This window comes from Miniopterus schreibersii (genome assembly GCF_964146895.1).
Source record: "Miniopterus schreibersii genome assembly, chromosome: 2".
Classification (NCBI taxonomy): Eukaryota; Metazoa; Chordata; class Mammalia; order Chiroptera; family Miniopteridae; genus Miniopterus; species Miniopterus schreibersii.
In genome coordinates this window covers 145138049-145151180 of record NC_138102.1, presented here as the reverse complement: position 1 = coordinate 145151180, position 13132 = coordinate 145138049, and the positions used below count along the sequence as shown (strand labels likewise).

The 13132-nt window shown below is 36.1% G+C and overlaps 1 protein-coding gene across 6 annotated transcripts in view; it reads right to left on the bottom strand.

The window, feature by feature from the left end:
• SLC38A4 (solute carrier family 38 member 4) overlaps positions 1–13132 on the bottom strand; it is a 68165-nt gene that overhangs the window by 34466 nt on the left and 20567 nt on the right. For 3 of the 6 annotated variants that reach the window (XM_081128716.1, XM_081128714.1, XM_081128712.1), the window contains one exon: positions 5791–5847. The exons of 1 other annotated variant lie outside the window; for it this stretch is intronic. The gene's annotated coding sequence lies outside the window, so the exon portion shown is untranslated. Of the gene's footprint in view, positions 1–5790; positions 5848–7179; positions 7344–13132 lie in introns of all 6 variants that reach the window. 2 more of the 6 variants (XM_081128713.1, XM_081128715.1) reach the window with 1 other exon arrangement.

Genomic DNA, 13132 nt, shown 5'->3' with positions numbered 1-13132 from the left:
TTCCCCGCTTTGTATATATTGGTTTAACTTGAACTGCTACCAGGCTCCTTCTGTTCCCTCCCTCTACATACCTTGGTTTACCCTGGTTGTTTTTCTCTTTCACAGATTTCCCAGCCCTATCTGCTTTCTGGCTTCTAGGAAGTCTTCAAAACTTCTACTTGTTAATAACACTGCTATTATTTTTCAGAGCTTTTTTTTTCTTTTAAAAAGTATCATTTTGTTTGAAGTTTAACTGCTTGAATTCCTCAAGGCTAGGTCCTAAGCCCCTCTTCTTCCAATTTACTCCCAAGACTTTATACACCAAGGACTCCTCAAGTTCATCTTTAGCCCAGGCCTCTACTCTGGTCTCCAGTTCCATGTGTCCAGTGTCCAAAATCTAACTTGTGCTAGTTCCCTCCTCTTCCAATGTTTCCTATCCAAAGAATGTTGTCATCCTTTCTCCAGCTACTTAAACCTGAAATATCAGTCTTCTATTATAATATTTTCTTTCTTCCCCCTGGCATCCAGTCCTTTACAAAGTCTGGTTGATTTTATAAGTAACTAAGGTATTTCTAAATTAGTCTACTTCCATTTCTTCCACCATCACTCTTGTCCAAGCAACCATCATTTCTTACATTGTCAACTGTAACAATCCTAATTGATGTCCTTGAATCTTCTCTTGCCCACCCACTCAGTTTTCACACAACAGCCAGAGTGATCTTTTAAAAATAAAACTTAGATCATTCATTCGCTTAAAGCCCTTTAATGTCTCCCCTTTCTTCAGGATAAAGTCTAAAATTCTCAAAATGCCCGCAAGGTTCTACTTCTCTGGTTTCATCTCCTTCTGCACCTTCTCCCACCTTGATGTTCTCGCTACCTAGCCTTCAGGAACTCACCTTGTTCTGTACACCTCAGGCTAGTTGCACATTCGGGTCATGGTACCTGGAATGTTCTATCCCTCCATCATTCCACGTTTTAGTCAACCCCTCTAGAGGGCTGGAGGATTATACATGTTGGCAGTCCTGGAAACTTCAGCTAAAGTCTCTTTCACTTTTTCCTTATTCATAGGTACTGCACTTGATTTCATTCAGATTAAGCCATGCTAATTCCAGAATTTAAAAAAAACAAAAACAAAGAATATCAAACACTCATGTGGCACTTACTATACACTAGACACTGTGATGAGGGTTTCATGTCTATCAACTCATTAATTCTCACAGCAGCCCTCTGATGTAGGTACTATTTTTGTCCTTGTTCCCATTTTACAGATGACGTAATGGAGGCACAGAGAGCTTAAATAGCCTCCAGACTCTGCACCTCTGCACTGCTTGCTGTCTCTGCTACAGAAAACTCAAGCCTAGAGGGGGAACAGAAACTCTGGCTTTGGTGATAAATAAAAGTGGGTATAAATCCTGACCAAATTAACTAACTTCTTACTTATTTGTCTTCCTACCGGTAAAATGAAGTAAATATCATTTACCACAAAGAAGTACTGTGAAGGTGTAAATGATATTATGCGTGTCAAAGTTCGGCATGTAGTAGGCCCTTAAATTAAAACCTTAGGCAGTTATAAAGAGGACTTTACAGTTCTCAGGACTCTCACAAACATTGTAAGAAAGGTAGGTACCCCTTCACAAATAAGGAAATTGAGACCTAAACTTATGCTACTTTACCACATATAAAATACTCATTCCACTCTCTTTTGAGGTGATATAACATGACAATGTGCCCCATGTCGTGGTTTAAGACCTCGGCCCCTGATCCTAACTTTGGCCCCAGTCAAGAGACATCTTCTCACAAAAGTTGGAACACATTTTCAGAGCTCGTATCTTTAGCTCTGAAGATTCTATTACTGATTTATTTTAAGGGAACAACAGTCAGAAGCACAATTTTTTAAAAAAACCAGAACATTAGGAAAAATGGGTTATTCTGAACCATTTGCTCACAGGACGAAGTATGTACTTGGAAGCATTTACACTACATGATAACAGCTAAAATTTAATCTCATGACTAATCACGCCCTTCTCCTTCAGTGTAGAAGTATTTTACAGATGGCATTATTTACTCACTCAACCAATATTGAGAATGAAACATGAGCCAGAAACTGCGAAAGATAAAGCATGCATAAGACAGGAGCCTTGTACCTAATGAACTCTGTCTAGTAGAGAAAACAGATTTTTGAGCAAACTATTATAGTTTACACTCTTACTTTTTTCTCTGAATAAATATTTATCGAACTAAACAATGATTCACTGTACGAGTAGGCTAGAAAAGAATGATGCTGGCAAACACTGTGATTGAAAAATATCATAGAATAATAGAATAAAATAAGATATTATGTACATATATTCCATGATATAATTTTCATGGGCATAGATTCTTCTGCGGCTCCCATCTCAGTACATGGAACCTCCAGTCGCCCATTGCTCATGAGAGGAATCTGGCTGTCAGTACTGACACCTCTCATTCTCTCTCCTGAATCCCCCAACCCAAACCCAATCTATCATCAAATCCCATCAATTCTTTCAATATTTATTTAAGATTCATTTACTTCTCTCTCCATGACCATTATTGTTATGCCAAATGACTACCTGCTAAAGGTCCTAAAATGATTCTCTCTTAACTTTAAAAAATATAGTCAAAATATATATATATATAGTCAAATTTCCTAATATGCTGTAAGGCTCTACATACTTTAACCCAGACAAAGCTCTTTAGTCCCATTTTGAATCGCACCTCCTCTCACTCACTGGATACACTGGACTTTTTTCATCTCCCTATTGCCACCTCAGGACCTTTTAACATCTGTTCCCTTTGCCTTGGATGCTCTTCCCCACATTCCAAACCCAAGTTTCTCCCAAAGTTAACTAAAAGAACCTGAAAATCTTTAAATGCCACGTGGTCAGAGAGGCCCCACATGGAAACTAACTCCTCCATTACATGTTCTCATAGCATGTTCTCCTCTGCCTCACAGTACTTGTCACACTTTGCACTTACATTTTTAGTTGGGATTGTTTGATAAATAACTGTCTCTTCCACTAGGCAGAAAGCTTCATGAAGGTGGAAACAATGCCCAGTTTGTAGACTCGACATATTCCCAACATCTAGCACAGTGCCTGGTGTTATATTCTACTAAGACCAATGCATCTTTATATGATTTCCTTTATAGGTACAAGTATATATAGTTATTATTCCAAAGTGAAATGGAAAGCTTTCCTTTGGTTACCAGAAGAACTGCTTTGTTGCACAATGAATGTTCAAAATTATTCTAAAAGAAAAATTGGCTTTGATTTCACAGAACTTTGTGTAGTCTAGCCTTCTTTCTGATGAAGTTAAGTTGCTCTGTGATACAAAGATGTTTTGCAGAAACAGACTGGATATCCCAGTGCAGAACTGTTGCTTCAGTTCACTCATTCATGAAGATGCAAAATCAAAACTTGAAAGAAAATTATTTAGAATGTTATCAGCATTAGAAGACTTTATCTCATCACATGTATTAAGAGATGTCTAAATATCCTAACTAGCTGATTTATTATATCCAAATCTTTTATTTTAACACTATAATGCCCTGTTCTTTGAATAAGTACCTAAGAAGCTCAGGATAGAAGATTCTCAAAACAGCAAATTTCTCAAGTTTTTACTTACGTTGTTCAAAGAAGAACAACAAATCCGGAAAGCAAAACTGTCCTTGAGTCAGAGGCAAAAGTTATGACCTTCCCTAGTTACTGCAAACATTTATTTTACCTGATAAGTGAAAGTGAGAAGGGAGCTAACATGGTCAGAGCATTTCCCACCATCCCTATCTGTTTTGTCTTTCATGCCAACCCAGCTCCAACAAATCTGCTCTGAAATCTTGATTAAGGCAGCAGATAGCCTCACATGCCATTTACCCTTTGGTTGAGCAAGCAAGATATAGCTGGTCATGCAACTTCTAAAAGCCAACTAACTACCTTGGATCCAAGGAAGTGATTTAAATCCACATACAAAATGTATCTGAGATAAATGAACACAGCTTTGACAATGAAATCAATCTAATATAATTTTTATATTAAATTATCTTAAATGGTTTCCCAAACAATGCCATTCTAGCCACCCATTGATAGTCAGATGGCTTGTTAGCCTCTGACAGGATTTCTCACAGAAATTAACTTCCATAAAAACATTCACTGCAGTCAGTCTGAGGTACATTTTGGAAGAGAAGCTGCCAGTAACAGCAGAACTGTGTTTACTTGACCTACTCCCTATCTCTGGTGCTAAAGTATAGCATTTTCATTCCTTTCCTCTACTGAGACATAGCTTACAAATAATATCTAGGGAGAACTTGAAAAGTTAAAATAAATAGCCCCATAGTGAGGTCTTTCCCCTTTGCTAAGAATGTTATGTGCTTGCTAATATAAGAAGTAGAGCAACCATTTGATGAGGTATAAAGGACTATTCATAAAATCTGAATGTTATTTTGCTTACAAATTTTCTAGCTCTGCTCTTGGAACACATGGATTCTCTAGTCATCTTAAACATAAAGAAACATCTTAAATTCCTGCCTAATTTTAGTTCCGATTTCCCCAAACAGTAGTTTCCATAAATGTACAGGGATATACAGCATATATGATATTAACATAGTGAACTCTTTATGCTACACATGTTAACGCATGATATTTAATAACCTCTAATGAATTGTGGATGCAGTAAATGTGTACCTTCTATATAATTGATAGTGAACCACCCCTACAGGTAATTTTTCTTTCTGAAAATAAATTCAATAACATGGTTAAAGAAAACTCAAGATTTTAGCCCCAAAACTACATGTCTCAATACTTAAATGTTACTGATATACTTCTTAAAAGTATAAATATAAAGACTTTCAAGAAAATACCAAAACATTACCTAAATATAAATGTAAATGACTGGAAGAGGTTGGCCTGTAAAATAAATGGCCATCTTTTCTAGAACACACACCTAAATTTCTTTAGTTTGTCAAAAATAAAACTTTTTCAGCCAACTGTCCATGAACATGGTCAAAATATTTTTTCACTGTGCTGTAAAACATTGTTAGTTTTATCACCTGGGCATTTAATTAAAACATCACCATATGTTCTACAAGATGCCTCAGTGCAAGGATGCCTAAGTCCACTGAGAACTCTCTCTCTGTCTAATTGATAAATTTGAATACAGCTCTATTTTTAGATCACTGATTTCAGTCCTTCAAAATCTGAAGCTGTGCTTATATTCTATTCAGTTTCTTAGTTTCTTCTAGTAAATTTGCTCTAAAAATACTCCATTAAAATGGTCACTGGAGAAGACACGGTGAACCACACTTTATTCTTCATTGACAGTGATGCAGCCCAACCTTAGCCTTTCCCATCTGCTGCATGTGTTCCCTCTTTGATTACTCTTTTTGTTTTCAAGATAAAGGAAATCTTCAATGTTATAAATTGAGAATGTACTTCTAAAACTTTATATTGTTTCCTAAGACAAATTTTGTCAACCCTTCACTCTATTCAGTGATTAGCCAAGAGTTATAACTCACTAAACCCTTGTTACCTGCTGGCTTCACACTGTTTTCCTTTCCTATCATTCACTGTCCTGGTTTTTATGCTCAAACCTAAAATTATCTGCGAAAGAAAACTTCAGTCAGAATCTGGGTAAATAATTTCAATGTCTGACATTTAATCTTTTTTTTTATATTGAGAAAAATGTTACCCAAATAGTATTTTCAAACTTTTAAATTTGTAATAAATAAACAAAAACACCATAAAAAGAAGAAAGGAAGCATTATTTTAACTGCATATATTCATGTAAAAACAGCTTTACCTTAATTATTCATCCAGTCCTGGGCAATCTTTCCAAAATTGTTTGGAATGCAGAACCCTGAAACAGAGTTGACTTATATGAACCTTTGGGCATCTAGACAATGATTTAAAGACCAGTGGGCGTAAAGGAGACAAACCAATCACCACCACCTCCTTGCCCCAACACCTCCCTCTGTCCAACTTGCGTCACTTCTTAAAAAAAAAGAAAAGCTAAATCAGTTTACTGTTTTTCACTTGGATTAAACATTGGTTACACCAATTTCTATTTGCTTTTAGAATTTTGGCTTTTATTCAACAAAATACTCATTTACTGAAAGTTCTACCTTGATCAGTGTCATTCTGTATCAAGATTCCATATTCTGGTTGACTGATAAATCTAGAAATGTTAATTTTTCAAAAGGCTTATGAACTGAAGTCAAAGTAAAACAACACACTAAATTATAGTTATGGAGTTAGGTTGTTAAATGAAATATTATAATCAGGATGCATGGAAAATATTAATTACAAAGCAGAAGAATCATTTTCTTTTGAATTGTTGACTTATTTAGAGAAAATGCTATAGAATAAGAGACACTTGCAGTTGGCACCAAGTTCTCAAGGTGCCGTGAGGTTGGGAAACATAAGCCCCATCGCTGATGCGACCATTCCAAATAAAGTGTGCTGAGTAAGCAAAACTCTCTCTATATATATATATATAAATACTTGGCTTTTCACATATCAGAGAAAGAATTAGAATGTGTTGGCAAATAATTTATTTTGTTATGAAAAAGTATCAAATAGGCTTATTCCGAAAGTGAAATGAGAAAAACATAAAAATCATCCGTGCCCTGACCAGTGTTGCTCAGTAGTTAGAGCACAGGCCTGCGCACCAACCAAGAGGTTGCAGGTTCAATCCCTGGTCAAGGGCACATACCTGGGTTGCAGGTTCAATCCCTGGCCCTGGTCAGGGTGCTTGCAGGAGGCAACCAAAGTATCTGTCTCTCCCATCGATGTTTCTCTCTCTCTCTCTCTCTCTCTCTCTCTCTCTCTCTCTCTCCTCCCTCCCTTACACTCTCTCTAAAAAAAGGAATGGAAAAAATATCCTGGGGTGAGGATTAACAAAAACAAAAAAATCATTCAGAATTAAGGGGTTTTTGCCTTTTCAATATATCTTTATAGTGTATATTGAAAAATGTTCTATTTTTTCAATTTTTAAAATTGAAAATTTATAGACCAAAATTCAGTTTTTATAACCTGAGTGAATAATCTGATAAACTATCAGAAGAAATGCTAGATTACAACAGTTGTGTTAATTCCCTATTTCTAGAAAAAACAACTAAACATTGTCCTTAGAGTAAGAAATTCTTAAGTTAATGCAAGACATAAAACAGTAAACAAAATATCCAATTACCTATTTCTCTTTTCCTTATCAAATGTGCCCATTTGTTTTATTAACTTTAATATGGTATTTTTCTTTTATTTGTCTTTTAGTTAACTTGTTCTTTATTTTTCAGTTTTCATAATTTTTGAGTTATCCTGTAGCTTTGTCCTTTATCAGATGAAAATTATTATGATCTAGGGAAAAATAATAACAAATATACTATTTTAATTTCAGGGAAATTTGAAGAATTTTTTTTTCTAAATAATTTTTGTTATTTAATTGTGATCTTTCCAATTAAAAATTCCTTCTGTTTGCAAAGTTACCATATGAGCATAAGATTAAGCAAGCAAAACCCTGAAATAATTGTTAGAAAATTAAGTACTCGTATCCTAGTAAAATCCCACTTGATAGTGGGTCAACTGAAAAAGAATGAATGTACTATAAAATGTGAATTTCATAATATGATACCTTCATGTAAAATAGGAAGATAAGTTTATAAATACCTCAAGTTTTACCTCTTTAAAATTTTAAAGTTTGGATTCCTTATAATTCTGATCTTCAAGTGCACTAAATAATTACAGTAAACTTGCATGTTGGATGAAAATAAAAAGCACACAAAGAGACTTCTATGAAGGGTCTTATATTTCTTTTGAACCTACTCTAATTGCAAAATTCTTATCATAAAACTTTTCTAAAACTGACTCAAAAATCAAATACACGCATATGAAAACTAGCTTGACAAAAGTTAGCTGAATTAAAATAGCTTAGGCACTTGTTTGTTTAGACATGCCAAAATTAATGAAGAAATGCATGGTCTTGTCTTGATTTACAAAACTCATAGTAACTTTCCTTTCATAAGAAAAACATAGACTTAAACATTATAGTTTAATGTTCTGAATATTTCTTAAAATCAAACCATAATGTAATTTCATATACATTTGGTAATATATGTATGTTCTTTTGATATTTAAAATATGGCAAATGCAACATATTTAGTTAGGCTCTGATTGGCTTCAAGTGTCACTGTAGAAAGAGGTAATGGACCAGAATATGTATAGACTTTCCAAAATGAAAAATATGTGGGTATTGAGCAATGAAGGAAGTCTGAGCAATGGGATGACAAACACTTTAACTGACCCTTCACATGAGGGATTCATATAAGTGCCACCAAGAACAGGCATATGAGACTTGGTCTAGAGAGGGGCACAGCAGGGTTGCAGGGGGTAAGGCATATCCACAGAAAGGAATAGGTGGCTTTTCAGATTATAACATAACTAATGTTAGCTGAATTGCACAATACGTCCCAGGACTCCAAAAGAGTCCTCAGGGCCTGAGGTCATCCAAGAAGCCTGCAGGGAGCCCATGCACCTTGAGGAGGGCCTTAAAGTCCAGGTGAGATTCCAATAGGTAGAGAGGAAAGGCAGAGGCATCCTGGATGAAAATGCAGACATACTAAAAACATATTCTGGCAATCAAGAGAACTAGTCTGGCTGTAGTGCAGACTTTCTGGTCAGAACAGAATGGAATAGTCCAGACTGTAAAAGGTACTAAGTCTAGAAAACCCAGAATTTTAGTGATGAGGGTCTCTTGAAAGCTTCTAAAGAAATCAGAAAATCAGAGGTGGAAGCCAGGACAAAGAGGAGGTTGACTGGTTGTTTAGCCTTGGTGATGTTTGCCTGTCTGAGAACGATGGCAGAAGAGGCAGATGGAAAGAATTTGAACTGGGGTCAATGGTAGTTTGACTCTTTCTTGTACTACTATTTCTGTTTATTATTTCACTAGCTAACAATACATGCTATAAAAGTTTATGTAATCAGTCAATGAGAAACAGAAACTTGCAATAAAACCTTCATTTTTATTGACATAGAGAAAGAGAATATACGGTGATGATTCATGCACTCAGCACCCCTTTCATCAGTCTGTGGCTGTCGTTTTCAAATAGTCCAGAGAAGTCCTAGAATGTACATTTCAATATATTATCTATTGAACGTACGAAATCGTTGGCTCAAAATAAATTAAGTGATTCAGATCATACTTATGCCAATATTTAAAAATCACTGATCATCTTGTTTCAAATTTCTACCTTCAACGATGTCCTCGAAGAAAAAATGCCAGCTGGATCAAATCAAAATGAGTCAACAATTTAAAAAAATCCCTTAGCCAGACCATCACGGCATTTTGCAATGACACAGGGAATGATAACCTCTTGTTCTAATCATGGCTGTACCCAAATTTCTAATTTTAGTCATAGGACAAAATAATACTTGGAAATAGAATCTAGTTATAGCCAAATTAGAAGAAAACTGGTAGAAATAGTGATAACTAATAAACCAAATTACTTAATTGTTAACAGTTTTATTTAATCTTTGTACCTGCATTCACTCGCTTTTTTGGCTCCCACTTCAAATTCCCTTTAGGTCACTTTTTTTTTTCTTGTTTCTGTTTCTTTTTAACTTTTCTCCACTGCACTGTTTCTATGGTGCCTTATTCTCTAAGAAGAGTTAGTTACCTTTTACCATTTTCAGTCTTCAGATTTGTAAACTCAAAATCTAGTGAGGTAGGTCAGCTCAAGGTTATATATGTCTTCATCCTACAGCCAATATTAGTGCTTCCAATTATAAAAAACACTTACATTAGTACAACTCTTTTTTATAGTATGGTAGGTAAATGTCTATCTGGCCTACCAAGACATTCCTAAAAACGAAAGACACTAGCACAACTGCACTTAAGAACAGGATTTTGATGGCTTCTTTTTAACCTAGGATTTACCCTCTGGCTTTTGGGTTTCAGGTTTACAGTGGTGAAGAGAATTTGTGATCATTTTTCTTGTCATGCTTTGGAACTCTGAATCCTTTATTTTATCTCTTAATACGGATACATGCAGAAAGGACTAGGAGGAGAGGGAGGAGATGATCCACACAGAAATGTTAGAGAAATCTTCTGAAATCATTCAAATAGCAGAATCCCATGTTATTCTGAAAGTGAATTGAGTACTTACATGCTTGTGTTACTACATCATTTGCAGAGTAATGAAAGCTTAGCTATGCTAATGGGTATCTCTCTTCATGATTATGTAATTATTAACCTCAACTTACATAATAAAAAATCCAGACTGGCTAGTGTAGCTCAGTGGTTACAGCGTAAGCCCATGTACCAAATGGTCTCGGGTTCAATTCCCTGTCAAGGGCACGTACCTGGGTTGCAGGTTCAATCCCCAGCCCTGGTCAGGGCTCGTGCGGGAGGCAACCAATCAATGTGTCTCTCTCACATCGATGTTTCTCTCTCCCTGTCTCTCCTCCTCCCTCCCTCCCACTCTCTCTAAAATCATTGGGGGGGAAAAATCCAAAACAGGATTACTAAACTGTAGTACATTTTCAATGTTTCTATTTAACAAAACAACACCTTAGCACACATACACTGCAAATGACCTTATGAATAACCTCATTTGATGATACCTTCAAAAAGTCTAAATTTGGGACCCTCCTGAATATGAGGCTCCAAAGGGCTTCCCTACCCAGGCCCTGGGAGAGGCCCTGCTTTTCTGTTCTGAAAACTTCCCTAAGAGAAATGCGATGACCAGGTGTTTGAGGACATTGCTTTCAGTTGATGGCATCCCCTCTCTTTAGCCCAGCCTACACCACCTTTACAGTTATACAATGGTGCATTTGGGAAATGTTTGAATAGTCAATTGCCACGTTGCAAAATTAGCAAACAAATTTGGTGCAGGTTGACAAACTTACTGACTTTGCCACAGGCCTAAAGAGAAAATTTATTTTAGCCTCAGCTGACAAAACTAAACACAAGACAACTCATGTTGTTGATGATACTTTGTTCTCTGCCTTTCCCTTTTCAAGCATCTCAGCTCCTTCTGGTCAATTTCATTTTTTGACCCCACATTGAAAGGATGCCAAGAAAAGAGTATCACAGGTTCATTCCCAGCTTCTGCCTCAGCAGCTAGATCATGGTGAAGAAGGGAAACAAGGTCTGCAAGGCTTACGGCCGAGTGCAACTGAAGTAATGTACTGATTCTAAATGTTAAATTAGAGCTTTTAGAAGCTTGCTTTAAACAATGATTCCTACCATTTAAAATGCCTGCTTGAGAAAATAGCACCACTAAGAGCTGTATAATTATAATGATAACTATAACAAAACTTTCTAAAAAACTAAATCACCTTGTTAGTTTAAGTTCTTCATATAAAATGCAGTATTAATACAGGTTGAGTTGACTGCCTTTCTAATTCATAATAGCAATTGACGATTTTTAAAAATTACATTCTTTGGGGGCCACAGCACATTAATTTCCATTGCTCTCTTTCATATTGCCACCCATCCTTTTCCTTTAAAAACAAATTCCCTGCCAGAACAATGTCTGTGCACTTCAGTTTTGTAGTTTCATCAGTGATTGCACTTTGTAAACCTGTCATCTTGCTTGAATTTGGACTCTCAATGGTATCTTGAGCTGTGACCCAATAGGCTGAGTGGCTAGACTGGGATGAGACAGGGCACAAGAGAGGGAGAAGAGAGCTCAGCAGCATCTGTAATGGGGAGGGCTCTCCTAGAAGATGAAAACACAAACCTATGCTGGGAAAGAATCAGAGTCCTTAATAATGAGTAATATGCTAGGCGGGCCTTTTCAGTATCCTGTTCAGAATGTTGAAATAAGGAAATGCACGTCCACCATAAGCTGGTCTTCAAAGGAATTTGTGCAGAGCGAAATAAATAAAAGATAGTGTATATATATATATTATACATTAACATTTATATATATATCTAACATATGTGTGTGTATGTGTGTGTGTATTAGACATTAACATTTCCTAATGGACCCTTTGGTGACTGCAGAGAAGGATTTCCTGAGTCAGGTCTCCTCAGTTAATGAGGAGGCAGGTTTCTGCCTGGAGTGCTCGCCTCTCCTGCTGGGCTGTGAGCAACTCCAGGGCTGGGCCATGGTATAGTCAGAGTCCTCACAGGGCACTTTGCTACAAGAGTCAATGGTGCTCAGCATGGCAAGATTAACTGAGCTTGTTGTTGTTTCTGGGTTGTAGCAGTTAGGAATTATAATTCCTAAAGGCCTGGGTATAAAGTTGGTAGCAACACTTTTTCTTTAAATATAGGAAAGATGACTCAGAAAAAGTAAATGTCTTGACCCCATTTGGGAGGACACAGCAGAGGGGGGCATTGGGGCAGATGGTATATTTAGTAGGTTTGGGATGGATTCGAGTATTTCAGACAGCCAATTTAGATTCGTGGTAAACAATCTCTGCTATTTGTTTACCTTGATTAATATTAGGCTGTGCCAGGTTCATAGTAGGTAATGTATAAATGTTGAATAAATGAGTCTTTAGTAAAGGTGCTGATTCAATCTGTGCCTCCAAAACAATCCTTTAGAACTTATTTAAGGGTTTCAACAAGAACCGTTCTAATAAGTATTCTAACTGACGGATTCTGCCTTATGTTAATACATTAGTCCCTTCTTATGCTCAGAGCCAGCTATGAGATGGTAAAGTGAATGTCCATGCTATATGCAAAGGGCCATTAGTCCCTGGACAGAGAGCTGCCTTCCCAGAATACTAAGCAGTAATTACCAATCATGTGTTCAAAGGATATTCAAATAATAATAAAGGCATGGTGAAATTATAATTATAGTAAGGTTTTAAAAGCAAGATATAAAATCTAATAGTAATACAATCCCTGTGCTGTTTTTTTAATTATGCATATGATCTATAAAAACATTTGCAAAGGAAAAATGCTTGAAAGAACGCAGATCAATATATGAATAGTGGTTATTTCCAGATTGTGGAAATGTGGATAATTTTTTTTTCTCTCATCTATATTTGCCAACTAACTGCTAAAAAGTATGAATTACTTTCACTCTGAGAAAAACAATAAGTGTTATTTAAAAAAAAACAAAAACAACAAAACCAAAGGGTTCTTCTCTTAGGTTTTGTAACAATTGTTAATCAATCCCAGACATGAGCCACTA